This window comes from Pinus tabuliformis, chromosome 7 (genome assembly GCF_031772625.1).
Source record: "Pinus tabuliformis cultivar Carrire ecotype Pingquan chromosome 7, CPIR1, whole genome shotgun sequence".
Classification (NCBI taxonomy): Eukaryota; Viridiplantae; Streptophyta; class Pinopsida; order Pinales; family Pinaceae; genus Pinus; species Pinus tabuliformis.
Window position 1 is genome coordinate 1,432,816,518 of NC_142293.1, and position 16,216 is coordinate 1,432,832,733.

Here is a 16,216-nt window from a genome sequence, read left to right on the forward strand (position 1 = left end):
TACATTACTTAAAATTCTAATGGTCTCACCTCGGTGAGGTTGATTAACCATTGCCATAAGCTCAAAATAAAGACTCCAAAAAAGATAAAGGCTAGCATACCATAACCTTAAAGGAGAGAGATACAAAAAAACTGACAAAATGAGTAAAACACCAAAGAACATACTTAGCCATTAGATTTTACTGAAGCTAGGTGGTCTTGTCCCATCCCAGGTAGGGGAGGAGGGTGAAATGAGTAGTTGAGGTGTTGCTCTGGATGAGCCGGCCAATCCTCCACCTCCTCCAACTTGTTTAGCATGTGCATATGCTTGTTCCAAATCATCACCAGTCTCTCTCTAAATTCACACTGGAAATATTGAATTTTTGTTAGGGCTGCTATTACCGGTTCATGTTCCTTTGCTCAAACATTCTTGTGGGCTTCCAATGACATTTTCACTAACTACCTTAGTGAACATATGGTGGGGCGAGATGAATTTTTTCTCTTACACTGAGTATCTAGAATGGAATCCATGATGGGGTCCCTAAAAGCCCTTTTGTGCACCTATGCATAGCCCCGATTCTACCTTTTTCTAGTAATGAAACTGAGGTTAGAGTTCCTCTACTAGTCCCATCCTACCTCTTTCCAACTAGGATATTTTACATGGTGCCATGCACCCTCAAATCCATGACACCCACCTGATTCCTTTGCCACTTACGCTCCTATTTTTATCCTCCTCTTCCTCCTTATCACCCACCAAGTCCTTAAAAGCGACATGCTGCTACAACAATATTCGAAACTTACCTTCATGTTGAATTCCCTACATTGTCGAGCCCCTCTCACACGTAATTTGAGCCACCTAACACTTTTTCGATCTCCGCTATGTACACCAACCTTAGCTAAGTCTGTCATAAATGGTGACTTGCCCAAGATCACACACCTCTATGGTAACTACTAACGGCCATAGGGACAAATAAATGATAAGTAATTGGGGTAAAGGTATCCTTAATTGCACTTTAAGACTCATCTTAACTCCACCACCACATCTAAGAATGATCCTTGTGATAAAAATTGCAATAGACCATACTTTTTTTAGATACCCTAAGGAAATTCATCAGTTAATTAGGATTTAAATGCTCAGTCGGTCAAGAGGATGGTACAATAAGAACATAAGTAAATATACAAGAAAAGGCCCAAAGGCACCCTATTATAGTCGAATTCCAACCCTGTCACAACCCAAGTAATGGTAGGTTTCCCTATCCCACCACTAATATCCATCGATGAGGCTCCATTCTAAACCGTACACCCCTAACTACCACTGCCAAAATATGATTGCAATTCCCGTCAAGCTCCGTTAAGCATCATCCTCCACCTGCCTTTGAAAAAATGCACTCGAACATGGATGGTAGGATTCACATCAGCTTGTCATGACATACCTTGTCATGTAGCCCATTTCCATGTCATTCACATGCAGAACTTGGGACGTGGCAAGAATCGACCCCCGAAGTCCGGGGTTATCCACCCCATTGGGGTTATTATTATTAATTATTATTAATTATATATATATATATATATATATATATATATCTATATATATATATATATATATATATATATATATATATATATATATATATATATATATATATATATATATATATATATATATATATATAGATATATATATATATATATATATATATATATATATATAATAACATAGAAGAATATTTTTATCTCTTGGGATTCACACCCACTTTATGATGGAGATTCTTAGTTTTTAAATATGCTTTCAATATCATGGGTCAATTGCATTGTAAATAAATACAACATTGCTAAAAAACCATAACTTATTTCATATGACATTTATTTTAATGGATCAATTTAATTGAAAAGGAAAAAGGCGCAACTACTTTGGAGATAGACATTAACCTTTGAGTTACATATTCTTCTAATAACATTCCAAAATATTCCATGAAGGTTAATACATATCATTATGTCGATAGGCATGTCAATTTTGGAAAAGGGACATATTGGAAAAGGGATTCAAAATGGTAGGGATTTAATCTCCACTAAGTATTCTAGAATATTCTTATAGGTATACATAAATCAAAGGCTAATATATATCTCTAAAGAAGTTATGCCCTTTTCTATTTTTAATTAAATTTGTCAATTAAAATATTTATCATATGAAATAGTGTCATATGAAGTGAGTTATGGTTTTCATCCATTTGGTATTGATAATTCATGGTCATGACCAATGGTATTGTAACAAAGTCTATTTATATACTAAGCATATTTGTGTTAAAGTGGAAGTAAATCTAAATTTTAAAGAATCTTAGTTCTTCTTATTTTATTAATTTTAGCAATGTGAAATGTATTATGGACAAAATCACAAATTTTAAAATATATTCAAAATGATAAAAAATTGTAATTTCATTAATAATTTGCATAATGTTTTAATGGGTAAATGGTGTTGTCAAAATGTTGGAGGTGTGAATATATAGGAAGAAGAAAGTAACACTTAAATATACGTTCTTTTTGGATTACCAAACTGGCGGAGAATTCTATTGGATTTATTTAAGAGTGGTTGGAAGAAGTGATTTTTATCTTCTCTACCCAAATTGATTTCTTGTAAATAAAAAAATATATAGACTTTAATTTGAATGTTGAAAATATTGCCCCTATATTTGTTTTATTTAATATAATATCCAACATATTTTATTGTATTCAATTTAAAAAATTAAACATTAGCATTACTAATCTTATCCACTCATAGTTCCTGTAACCTACTGATAGTAAAATATTTAATTCTTAGAAAGGGAAGAAAACATATTATTGGCTTAAACATCAAAGAAGTCACTTTTACCTTAATGGGATGGAAATGTGCCATTAATTATCATGGTCACATGGATGACTCCTAACATGTGCAAACATGCCAAATTCAATAACCTCTTTATCACATGGAAATTTGATTCTCTCCATGTTGTTCTTTCATTATAGTCTGCATATTCATGGTTACTTGGAAGATTCTCCTCAAAGATAATGCATGTGGGATCCTTCCTTATCTCCACTAGTCTTAGGGGGCTATTTCTTGCTCTACTTTTCATATATTTGGCTTTTTATATCATTTTTTCACACCATTCAATTCTACTGATGTCATTAGCCAAGAAAGGAGGGATTTCGTTGGCTTTGGAAACCAAACAATTTTTGTGAGATCGATCGGCATTAGAGAAGCCATGGTTTGAAGGGCATTGACATGACCAGCAACGAGCACTAGAAAGTAGTGAGGCCTTCTCATCTATTTTTCCTCCTCCAACCAACAACAAAATTCACAATATTAAGGCTCGAGTTGTTGTAAGTGATAACTTTTATGTGATTCTAAGTCACTGGATGAGGTTTCATAGTGGCTTCTTGAACTTGACCATACCGAGGATAGAAGTATAAATAGGGAGATAGATACAATAATTTTATTTCTTTTGAGGACAATAAATGTGGCAACGGAATCTATGGTTTGGAAGCCAAAATTGTTGTTATTTAAAGCCTTTTATAGTGTCAAATGGAAACCATAGCTCCACTAGGATCTTGTTCCAAAAGCCCTACATAAAGTACCTCCTTGGACTCTTAAGAAAATATTATGTTGGTCAAAATCCTTTTGTTTTGTAGCTTTCTAGTAGATAGAACTATTTCAATAAAGTATTTGGCATTTGGCCACTTTTCCTATATTGTATGTAAATAATTTTTTCTATTTTCGTTCACTTGAAAATGAAGCCACCTATACAGATCTATGTTCCTTATAGGGCATGTCGATGATGTAAATTGATATTACGTTTTTCTAATGAAATGTAAAATTCAATTAATTCACAAAAAGAGTTCACTTTTATTTTTTTAAAAGAGGGTATAAACTTCGATAATGAAATGTAAGATTCAATGAATTCAAGAAAGAGTTCACTTTTAATTTTTAAAACAAGGTATAAACTTTGATAAGTTATACCATCTTGATACTTCATCAACAATATTTTAGTTTAGAAAAAATTGTATTATTAGTTTTTATTTGAAAGATAAAATAACTTAAGTTCTTTATGGAGATTTAGTGGATATTATTTTAATTTTTCAAACTTTTTGCTAGAGAAAAGGTAGGACATTAAGAATTAATATGTTATCCTTAACATAAACTTTTTTTATCCCTTCTTGAGGTTAAGGTGCTTTTGGTTAGATTTGGAAATCATTTTATTTTTTAACCTCTTTTGTACATAAGATATCTATATATAGTCATTCCTTTAATGGGTGAAATGCTTCCTCTGATAAGAAGTATAAGATAGGGTGTATTATCACCATCATTTAAACAATGAGGAGAAAATTAATGCAATATTTTTTTATTGAATAATTTACACGAATATTTATCACAAGTTAGGAAAATCAAAGTTAATCACATCACTTGTTGGAAGTGAACATTCATGGGGAAGATGTAAATCAATCCTACCAACTGCCCAAGATAATACAAATTGAAAAATGTAATTTGTGATTATTATCAATATTAATATGTTTCCTAACCAAATTTTATCACTTCCAACTATAAGGCTTGAATTTTTTCAAAGCCTATTTATATATTCTTTAATTTTGTTAAAAAGAATTGCAAAATTTTGCTTTATTTGGTATTTAGAAACAAGTATAAATATTGAAAACAAAACAACAGCGAATTATGCCTCTCTCCATTTTATGCCCTCTACCATCAACCATATTTTTTCCCTCTCACATTGCCTTATCTAATAAATAGTTTCCATTTTATTTTATCTTATTTTTTGTATGAGGAAACAATTGAATATAATATTTTATGTGAGAATTATACCCTCAATCTATGTAAGAACAAAATAAATGAAAGTAAAGTTATCCTTTATGCGGATTCATATGTCATGAATGGATTCGACTCTTTTTCTTAATAAAAAAAATATGAATATAACCTTGTACGTCTTTAAAATATCCAACAAAATTCATTTCTCAATTTTGTATTATAATTCTACCTTTTGTCACTAGGAACATGAGCGGTTTTAATTCTACCCTTTTGTCACTAGGAATATGAGCCCGTCCTTCACTAATAAATATGTTAAAGAAACTTACATCTAGCGTAATCTTAATTTATGCTTGTTTTATTGTTATATTTCTTAAATACTTCATTTGTGTGTTATATACTACACAAAAGTGACTTTCTCTCCACTTGAATGTTTGATGAGACTTTTTATATTCAAGAGCTCTCTTTATTTTCTTTAACATATATCATTCTTTAATATATATCACATTGGCATTTTTGAGAAAGATTAGATGTATGAAATTTCTCAGTGGCGAGAACTCTTCCATATTGCAATATTTTTAATGTGCTCTACATTAATTAAAGACAACACTTGTAACATTTTTTTGAAGTATTTGTTCTCAACCATGTGTCAATTGGATAATTTAATATAAAAACATAATCACTCTTATATTCATTGTTGTTTTATTATTATTGCATATACCAAACTAACTATGTTATTGATTAAAATAATATAATATCATTTTTGAAAATATCTTTATGGTACCTCTCATAGCTCTCCAAGATTACTTTTATATATTTATTTCAACGAGCAATGACCAATATATGTAATTCATAAAATACTTTATTAAAGTTGCATATTCATGTAATATTTATCTTAAATCTCTACAATTCTCACTCCATTTTTCCAATGGCATACTAGACTGGAATTATACTTGTATTCTTCGATTTATCCAATGGAATACTAGGTTGGAATTATACTTGCATTCTTCCATCAAACTTTCGTTCCTTAACAGTTTATTTATCTACTTATATTATAATAATTCATATTTTTTAGGCTCACACTTTAATAACTTACTCTAATCATCTACTCTATAGCATTAGAAATCGTATCTTTAGAAAGTACCCCACTTATTTTGAAAGAATATAGCCAAAGGTGAGAGGAAGATTTAGTGAACTAATAGTGGCTAACATCATGGAGTCACACAAATTAGCTTCTTGGTATCTAGGACATTACATAATGTAAGTTTCCAATTTTTAAAATAACTCTCTCCTAAGTGTCGAAACAATTTCGAAAACCGAAAACTAACACCATAGCCTTAATTAAATAAATTTAAATAAAATAATTTAGGTTGAGTTTAATAAAATTTATCTATATTTTCATATTATTACATGTATTGGAAGAATGCTTGTCGTGATGATACATGTGGGCCAAGAGGAAATTTTCATTGGATGGTTTCAAAGGGATCCATACAAAGTAATGATATTAGTAATCTAAAATTTGTATTGCTGATATTTTTATATTATGGTAATTATATTACTTGTGATCAAATATAGAAGCTAAAAGTAGGAACTAAAAAATTAGTTAACATATTTGAAAACAAGGAAAATTTAAAACCTAAATTTAAATACACATATTTCTATTAAAATCAAAATGTAAATACACATATTTCTAAAAATTAGAACAATAGGTAAAAACATTGTACCTATATATCACGTCATCACTCAAAAGTCTCTCTAAAAATTTGTAATTTGTAAAATTCCTCATTCTTTGCATCATTGTAGCTATCGTCCAAAATCGACTACTATTGTGCCTTTACTTTATGGGGAATGTTGTGCATACATCCTAAGGAATATGATGATTTAGGTTCGAAGAATTGGTCTACTAAGATAGGAATTATTTTTTTTGCATGTTTATGGCTATAACTTATTATATTATGCCTTCTTTCTTTTTCCCTTCTCTAGCCACAACCCTTTCACACCTTCCAATCTTGACTTACGTTAAGAATGTGTTCCATTTTTTTTGTTAAATAAATTGGCTATTATTATTTCAAGTGATAATTAAATTAATCCTTTAACTCTCATGTATGTTTCACTCGACATTTTGTCAAAACATATTTGATATAATTATGCTTAAATTACAAAATCTTCACTACAAGGGTTAATTTCTCATTACATTTTATATTTTTTATTATTAGTCATATGCTTATGCGTGCAATATGTAAAATATAAACAAATAAAGATAAATAAAACAAAATTGACAACACACAAATTATCACAAAATGTAACCTACGAAGCCCTTTCGAGAGAAAATCCTTTTGGAAGGTGAGGTTACTTCTATATCTTTCTCAATAAATAAAAATGGATATAACTAAAAATAAGTGAGGCCTATGTCTTGTGGGATCTAATTATGAAAAATTCATATTGATTTTCTCTCTCCCTATCTATTCTCAGCTACTATGTCAATCTATGGCTGAAAATGCACTAAAATATAACGGATTCCCTTTTCCTTTGAGTGGCCTAGTTATAGCAAAACTCTACAGCCTATTAGTGCTTAATTTTTATTCATTCAAATCTTAACTAAAGTTAAAATATTGACTCTTATAGAGTGTTATTCATCATGATCACATTGGTAGTAGTTTTGCATGAGTAATAGTGGTTGCAATGGCATCCTCTTGAATTGTTGTGGTCTAAACAAGAAGGTCAACTTCTAAGTCGCATAATTTTTTCATAAAAGACTGAATTTAGGTGATTATTGCAATCATACGAATAACAAGAATCCTTAATTGATCCAACCTCTCCTACATTTGTAAGGATGGGTATTATCGTCCTTTACATATTTTTGTATACATAATAGATGAAAATGAAAATGATGAATATGTTTACCTAATTATTTAGAGAATCCTCCTAGATAATAGGAGTACATGGACACTCATTTTCCATTGTGCAAGGAGAATTATATGAAAAACTAAACCTGTTAGATTATCAAATGACCGTGAATGTCAAAAGCCTCTATATTGCTTCATTTTAGTCATTCCACCTACAAACGTATTACAAATTCACTATATTAGAGATCTAGAGGAGAAAAAAATGGGCTGTGGGTTCCAATAGCTATTCCACTAAAGTTCCCAACAAGGTATAGATATAGGGAAAAAAATTATTTCAAAAAGTACACGTGATTAACCATCAACCAATATAAGAGAACCATATAATTATATACCTTCTTAACAAGCCTATATTCTTAACAGTTTCTTTGATACTCTTGATGCATATTATCTTTAAGAAGGTATATTTTTCAATTAGGACAACATTCTATTCGATAATGGTAGAAAAGCACAAGAGGGAGTTAAATTATTTGGACATGACTAGACATAAAAAAATTTGAAATTGTTTTGTTAGTTATGAATCTTAAAGAATTGGTTGCAATAATGCTTCAGTTGAACCTCTAATATATGTTTGTTTCCAACACTTAGGAATCATAAGTAGATGTGAAATTTTATCAAAAATTTTGATAATTTCTTTTTACATTTGTAGAAACTAATTTTGTATAAATAAAAAACCATACTATATTAAGAGGTTACGAATATATTCAAATACATAGGGATTTGGTAGGTTGAGGGATACTTCACCCATATAAATGATTTATGGGAAACCAAGTGTCTACATATGTTACAAAAATTCATCCTAGATAGGTTGGTCATGGGATAGACAACATTCAAAAATAACATTCAGGGTTTTAGTGTGGTAATAAGAAATGATCATAAGATATGTTATTTAACATAGACCTTTAAAATTAGAATGTATGGAATAAGAAAGTAATGTTTTTAAAATTCAATCCAATCTCTTCAAGATTACAAATTTAAGGAACGATAGTATAGACAAGATGCTCTCAAGGATATTGTAAAGAATCAAGATTCACTTGGGTATGTAAGAATGAATATTCGGAAGAGGATAAGACAATATGAGTAGATATACATGAAGAAACGTGAAACATACCAGAAATAAGATAAAGAGTCATAATATAAAAGATGAGTCCATGAGGAAAGTTGAAGTGGCAAGTCAAGTAATTGAGTTTATAGAAATTTCTAAAGGAGGATAATCATCATCCTTGCAAATCTAGACAAGGTTAGACCAAATAGGGAAATAATCGTGATCCTTGCAAATCTAGACGAGGTTGGACCAAATAGGGAATCTTGCTAATCCTATGACTGGAAGTATTAGAAAACATTTTTCTTCCTGAATTAACAAACACTTGTTGTGTAGTGGTCTAGTCATCTATCCTTTTTTCATTATTTCCTTGTACTTTCAGTGTGAAATTGCTTTTCTTAGTTGACATGTATATTCTCTTGGAAATGTTTAAAATGAAATGTGACTTAGAATTATAACTTGATAATGTAGATATTGAGAGTAGCTATTCAAATTTTAACATCAGAAGTTAATAGATACCCACAAAAGAACATAAGGAGAGCTATATTTTTATTTTATTTTTTGCGTGTGGTTCATGGACACCTTCGGTCAATGAGTGGCGCTACGTCCACTGGAAAAATCTGGGCTTGACACCCCGCGGCCTACTGTAAGACCTGACCCCAAGAGATTTCAGGAATTGATCGTGTGACCTCCCATCTGGTGAGGCCCCATCTTGACCGATTGGGCTAACCCTTGCATCTTAAGGAGAGCTATATTTATAACTACTACACCATGAATAAAATATAAGATTCATCTCGAATTCTTTGAATGATATGTTTTAGAATAAAAATATAAAGGGTGGAGCGAAAATCCACAGTATCTATAAATACAACAAGAACCATGGATTGAAAATTTTAAGACTGATAAGCAAAATAAATAATACTGGTTTAGGAAATGCGTTAAATCTATGTATTCTAGCTATCATTGGTGGAGATAATACATTTTGTGTATTGTACATAGATGATTTTTTTTTATTTTCCTTCAATTTAGAATGAAGTTGCCTACATTTATCAATGTTGGTTATAAGTTTCCTATTGATGATGTAGCTTGAAACTATGTTTTTCTAATGAAATGCAAACTTCAATTCCCATCAAGAGTTCACATTTAATTTTTTTTAAAGGATATCAAATTCTATAAGCTACACTATAATCTTGCTACTTAAATCGTATTTTGGTAAGCCATTTTCTGTTACTATTATTTTTTATTTAAATGATAAAATAAAATAACTTTTTTTATGATGATTCAATGGAGATTATTTAATTTTTCAAAATTATTGTTAGAGTGAAAGTACGACATTAAAACATAAAGTATTATTGTTTTGGGAAAATTTAGTGTTTCCTCAGATGCCTAACCCTCTAGACCTAGTAGCTAGTCTAGAAACAACAGATAAAATAACGGACAAAGAACCTACTTGTAACTTCCACTTGTTCCTTATCTCCCTTGACCGATTTCACCACTCCTTTTTGTACTTAAATCGATTGGAAAGTACCTACACACAAGCCGAGACAAAAACCCATCAAAGCATACAATAATGACGATCTGTTAACTAAACATATCGTAGAATCAAGAATACAATATACATCATATAAACACATGAATGGAAAAATATTAGAATTCTTTATTGATAGAAGGAAAGATTACAACCCATGTAGATGCATGCTCGATTCAGTGTCATCCTTCCAGCTTCAAACCCTTCTCTCCTCATGAAACAACAATTCGACATCATTACAATACTCTTACTAATCTCATTCAAACAACATTTCCTTAGCTCAAGAAATTCCAAACTAGACCAGCCTTTGAATGCTTGGTCAATTTATAGCTGAATGGAGGAGGTTAAGCCATTAATGGCCCTCATGAATTCTCTACCAAAATTGGGAAGTGATTCCATGGAAGAAGAGATAAAGGATTAAGGTTCATTCATCCTTTCCCTCATCCAAATGCAAGCTCAATCAACTTGGAATCTTCCAGAAGTATCGATTGGATGAGGATTCCAATGGATTAATTTAAAAAATTAGATGAATCTCACTTAGCGTAGGTGAAACAAAGGCTAAGTGCAAAGTAGTGCACCCAGTCAATGCAGTTTCTACATTGCAATGCATCTTGATAGAAGGCTACATGTGTCGATCTCCTTAGGGACACCTTTTGGATGAACAGTGTCATGGAAACTCTTTAGAGGCAAGCATGATGTAGATTGACCTCATTATGGAATGAAAACAACTAAATTAGGGCTTGATGGACCCTAACAATACGGATCTGGAAGTCAGGATTGATGTGCCCAAATTGACCTGTAACAGTTGCCTCCTAAAGCATGACGTCAAAAATAGACATGTCGAGTGAGATGCTTTACTATTTGGAGAGAAGGTTTCAAAGTGGAAGGTGACCTACATCAGTTACAATACAAATATCATGATAATTTGATTTTTTTCTCACGAACTAGCTGAGGGAAGGCATACCCATGCTCAGCTTATAAAATTTCATTATAATTACAAATATAGTCATCTACAGATATAGACCCATGAATGGATTACCATGAATGTAAGGCCATTTGTACATTGATATAGTACTCCTGAAAATATATCGCAGCCTGGATGGATGAAACTAGATTCGAGTTCTTCAATCTCGTCTAATCTTTCGTTCGATGTACAAGTCTAACCATGTGAATAGATGATTTGAATTCAAACATAGAGAAACATTGTCTGGTTACTAGCCAATGATGTAAGCTGTTAACAGAAGTGAGAGGAGTCACCGATAATGATAATGACCCTCAAGGTACTGCAGTACATTTCGCAAGGTGTGAATAAATAATTTGATGTCAAACACCATACAAAATCTTTCGATCGAAGGCTAGTGATGTCAACCTATCGCCAGAAGTGAGAAACCTGCCATTGATGTATGCAAGCCTCAAGTTATTGAGGGGTGTTTCTAAGTCAACTTCTTGGATGATGTGCTGATGTCGACAAGAAGCGACTCATCGTAGGAGGGCCTTGATGTATCCCACATCAATGACACTAAATGAGGTAAATGATTTTGTAGATTTAATATTGACTGACGAGACAAGGTTTAGGAATGGCGAGCATGAAAATGAAGGTTTACTATATTGTAAAGGATGAAGTTTTGAATTAAATGACCTCTCTTGAACATATCGGTGACATTGAAGTGAATTGGTAGCAATGACCCAAAACAAAGTGATGGATTTTATGATAGACCAACAGTGTGATAACCATCAAGCTAAATGGTCGAACCCACATAGTCATGTTGATGAGGCAATGTGTCATGTCCAAGAGCGACCTACTACCATAAAGTGTTCACATACTTTTACATTTTCCGCAGTCATTTCTGACCAGTACCTCTTTATTTTTTTCTCATTATTAAGGAGGATAACATATGCTTGTTGTATAATTCCACCCTTTGGGTGAATCCATTGCTATTTGATGTTTTAATGAGTCTAGCGAAGGTGAAACTCAATCTTGTCTAGATGGACAAGTTTGTCGTTATTTAATGCTTTTAACGAGTTTAATGTCAAAGATAACTCGGTCCTTTTCACATTTAGAGAGTCTGAAAAGGGACTAAAAGGAAACACCATAAGTTGTTTTTCGTACAATAATCTCTCAAGTCCGAAAAAGCATACAGTAATACAAGAGAGATATCATTTCCAACCCATTAATGAGCTGGAAAGGACAAGCGCTCGACAATCTTTTCACATTTACAGAGTCTAAAAAGAGCTTAAAGAGGACTCCACTTTGAGGAACGAGTGGTGTCTAGGGTAGAAACTGGTTCTGGTGATGTTGGAACTGTTCAAAACATGTTGACTTATGTGAAGAGGCTGGCTAGTAAGACCACTCATTGCAAGTGTTCCTCAAAAAAGGGTAAAACAACCTAGTGAAAGTGTATGATCAGCCAAAGGGATGGTTGTGATGGAATGAAGACAACCAAGGCTCATCTAACGAAAAAGGATAAAAGAATGGTAATCACAAGGGTTAAACTAGAAATGGGTTCATTTTTACATAAGCTTGAACCATAGGGAACTATACTTGGATTCAGTTTTATGTTTACACAAGATTGAAACAAAAAACTATGCTTGGATTTAATTTCATTTTTACACAAGCTTAAAACGAAAAAATATGCTTGAATTGGTTTACATGCCCCTAGAATGATGAAAGGGAGAGTCTCTTGTAACCAGATGGAAGTTGCTACGGTGAAGCAGGACAGTTATCCAACACCTTTTTGGCTTCGTCCAGATAGGACAAGGGTGAATGGGGTGATTACCTTTACATAACCTACAGGGAAACTTAACTTTACCACTAGATGCATGCCCCCCAAGCTTCATTACATTCACCTAAGTAGACTACTCATAGCTATCAGGTGGATGGAATGAAGGTTCTTTTATGAGATCGAGTGAAAGACTCGACTGGGATTTTACAAGATCTAATCAAAGACTCGACTTGTAACTTAGGACCTTGTTTCATTTTTAAATGAGCTTGACACAAGGCAAGGAACTCTACTCAAATTCCTTGTTTCATTTTTTAACGAGGTTGACACAAGACCAAGAACTGTCCTTGTCTTCCATGGTTTCACTTTTTAACGAGGTTGACACAATAAAATAACTATCCTCATGCTCCTTTGTTTCATTTTTAACGAGTTTGACACAAGATAATGAACTATCCTCAAACCCTTGTTTCATTTTCTAACGAGGTTGACACAAGACAAAAAACTATCCTCGGGTCCCTTGTTTCATTTTTTAACGAGGCTGACAAAAGACCAGGAACTATCCTCAGATTCCTTGGTTTCATTTTTTAATGAGGTTGACACAATACAATGAACTTTCCTCGGGAGCTATTTCATTTTTGAATGAGGTTGACATAGTAAAAGAACTATCCTCAAAGTCAATCAAAATTCATAAGAGGTCATGAAAGAGAGATCTGGTTCCAATGCCCCTAGTACATGATGTAAAACATCACTAAATTTATCGTCAATTGATGTAGGTATGGAACAGGTTGCCACATAATTAACCCATGGTGGGGATGCTACCATTGGTACAAAAGGGCTTCTTAGGGAAGATGGTTGACTGGAAGCCATATTTGGACAGGGAAATGAAAGTTGGTAAAATTTAACTTGTTTTTAAATTTTTCCAAAAAAAAAGAAATTAAAATTAGGGACAAATTTTAAATTTAAATTTTGAGCTTTAAAAACAAGTTAAATTTTGGAGCGAAAAGTGAACTCATTTAATTTGGGTGAATTGTAATTTTAAAATTATTTATATTAATTACAATTAACAGAAATTACTTATATTTTAAAAATAATGTGAAGAAAATGAATAAAAATTGTTGTTCTTACATAAAATATATATATATATATTCTTAGTTAAGATCTATACTCTCTATTTTTTTTCCTAATTGAAGATTTTTTATTTGAATTTTTATGGCATCGTATCTAAGTAGTATCCAAATTCGGAACTTAGTAACTATAGCATTCCATAGTTGAAAAAGAAATTATCCATAAATGTTATCCATCACATGAAGGAATGATGGGGAAAAGATGTCCTTCCAGGGTAGAGAACTGCCATCACAGGTGCTTCATCAAATATTCCATTCACATATGTTTTAAATCATTCACATATGTGAAACTAATCATTGCCTTTATCGTTTCTCATTGAATGCAAAAAATCATCTCGTTTGAAAGCCTCCTTGGAAATTAATGTAGGGAGGGTATTTCTCTAAGTGAACCTAAAATTTTAGTGTGGTGCACATGTAAGTACTGAGAATTAAATAGGTTAGAATATTATAGAACAACATTTCTAAACTAGAATTTAAAACAATAATGAGAAAACAACAATAAACATGGTAATAAAAGTTACAAAATGATTTTTAAAATCTTATAAAATGATTAGGGTTTAGGGTTTCTGATTTAGGGTTTATGGTGGTTTAACGTTTAGGTTTTATGTTTTATAAGACTTTAGTAAATGGTTTTAATCAAGGCTTAAATAAAAGTTACAAGATTCGTTTTAAAATGATATAAAATGCTTAGGGTTTAGTGTTTCGAGTTTGGCATTTGGGATTTAGGGTTTAAGGTTTTGGGTTCTAATTTTGGGTTTTGGGTTTAGGGTTTAGGGTTTAGGTTTTAGGGTTTATAACACTTTAGTAAACGCTTTTAATAAACACTTAAATAAAATTTATAAATTGGTTTTTAAAATGTTATAAAATTCTTAGGATTTGGGGTTTAGGCTTTTGGGTTTCAAGTTTAGGGTTTAGGGTTTATAACACTTGAGTAAATGCTTTTAATAAACACTTAGATAAAAGTTACGGACTACTTTTTAAAATGTTATAAAATGCTTAGTGTATATGGCTTAGAGTTCAGGGTTTGAGGTTTATTTTTTGGGGTTTTGGGGTTTAGGGTTTAGGGTTTATAACACTTTCGTAAAATCTTTTGATAAACACTCAAATAAAATTTACAAAACGATTTTGAAAATGTTATAAAATTCTTAGAATTTAGGTTTTAGGGTTTAGGGTTTGGGGTTATGGTTTAGAGTTTGGGGTTTAGGGTGTACGGTTTAGGGTTTGGGGTATAGGGTTTAGGGTAGAGTGTTTAAGGTTTATAAAATTCTTAGGGTTTAGGGTTTAATGTTCATGGTTTAAGGTTTAGGGTTTAAGGTTTAGGGTTTAGGGTTTATGATTTAAGGTTTATGTTTTTCGGTTTAGAGGTTAAGGTTTAGGGTTTATAAGACTTTAGTAAATTATTTAATAAACACTTAATAAAAGTTTCAAAATACTTTTTAAAATTTTATAAAATGATTAGGGTTTGGGGTTTAGGGTTTGGGATTATGGTTTAGGGTTTAGGGTTTAATGTTTGGGGTTTTGGGTTTAGGTTTAGGGTTTAGTGTTCAGGGTATACAACATTTTGGTAAATTCTTTTAATAGATACTTAAATAAGAGTTACAAAACAATTTTTGAAATGTTATAAAATGGTTAGGGTTTACGGTTTAGGGTTTAGGGTTTGGGGTTTGTTGTTTAGGGTTTAGGGTTTAGGTTTTAGGGTGTATGGTTAAAGGTTTATAACAATTTAGTAAATTCTTTTAATAAACACTTAAATAAAAGTTACAAAACACTTTTTAAAATGTTATAAAATGTCTACAGTTTAGGGTTTAGTTTATAGGGTTTAGGGTTTATTGTTTAGCGTTTAAGGTTTAGGGTTTGGGGTTTAGGGTTTATTAAAATTTATTAAGAGCTTTTAATAAACACTTAAAAAAGGTTACAAAAGACCTTTTAAAATTTTATTAAATGATTAGGGTTTAGGGTTTGGGGTTTGGAGTTTAGGGTTTAGGGTTTAGGTTTCATAACCCTTTAGTAAATTATTTTAATAAACACTTAAATAAAATTTACAAAATTCTTGTTAAAATGTTATAAAATTCTTAGCGTCTAGGGTTTAGGGTTATAACAATTTATTAAATGCTTTTAATAAACACTTGAAAAAA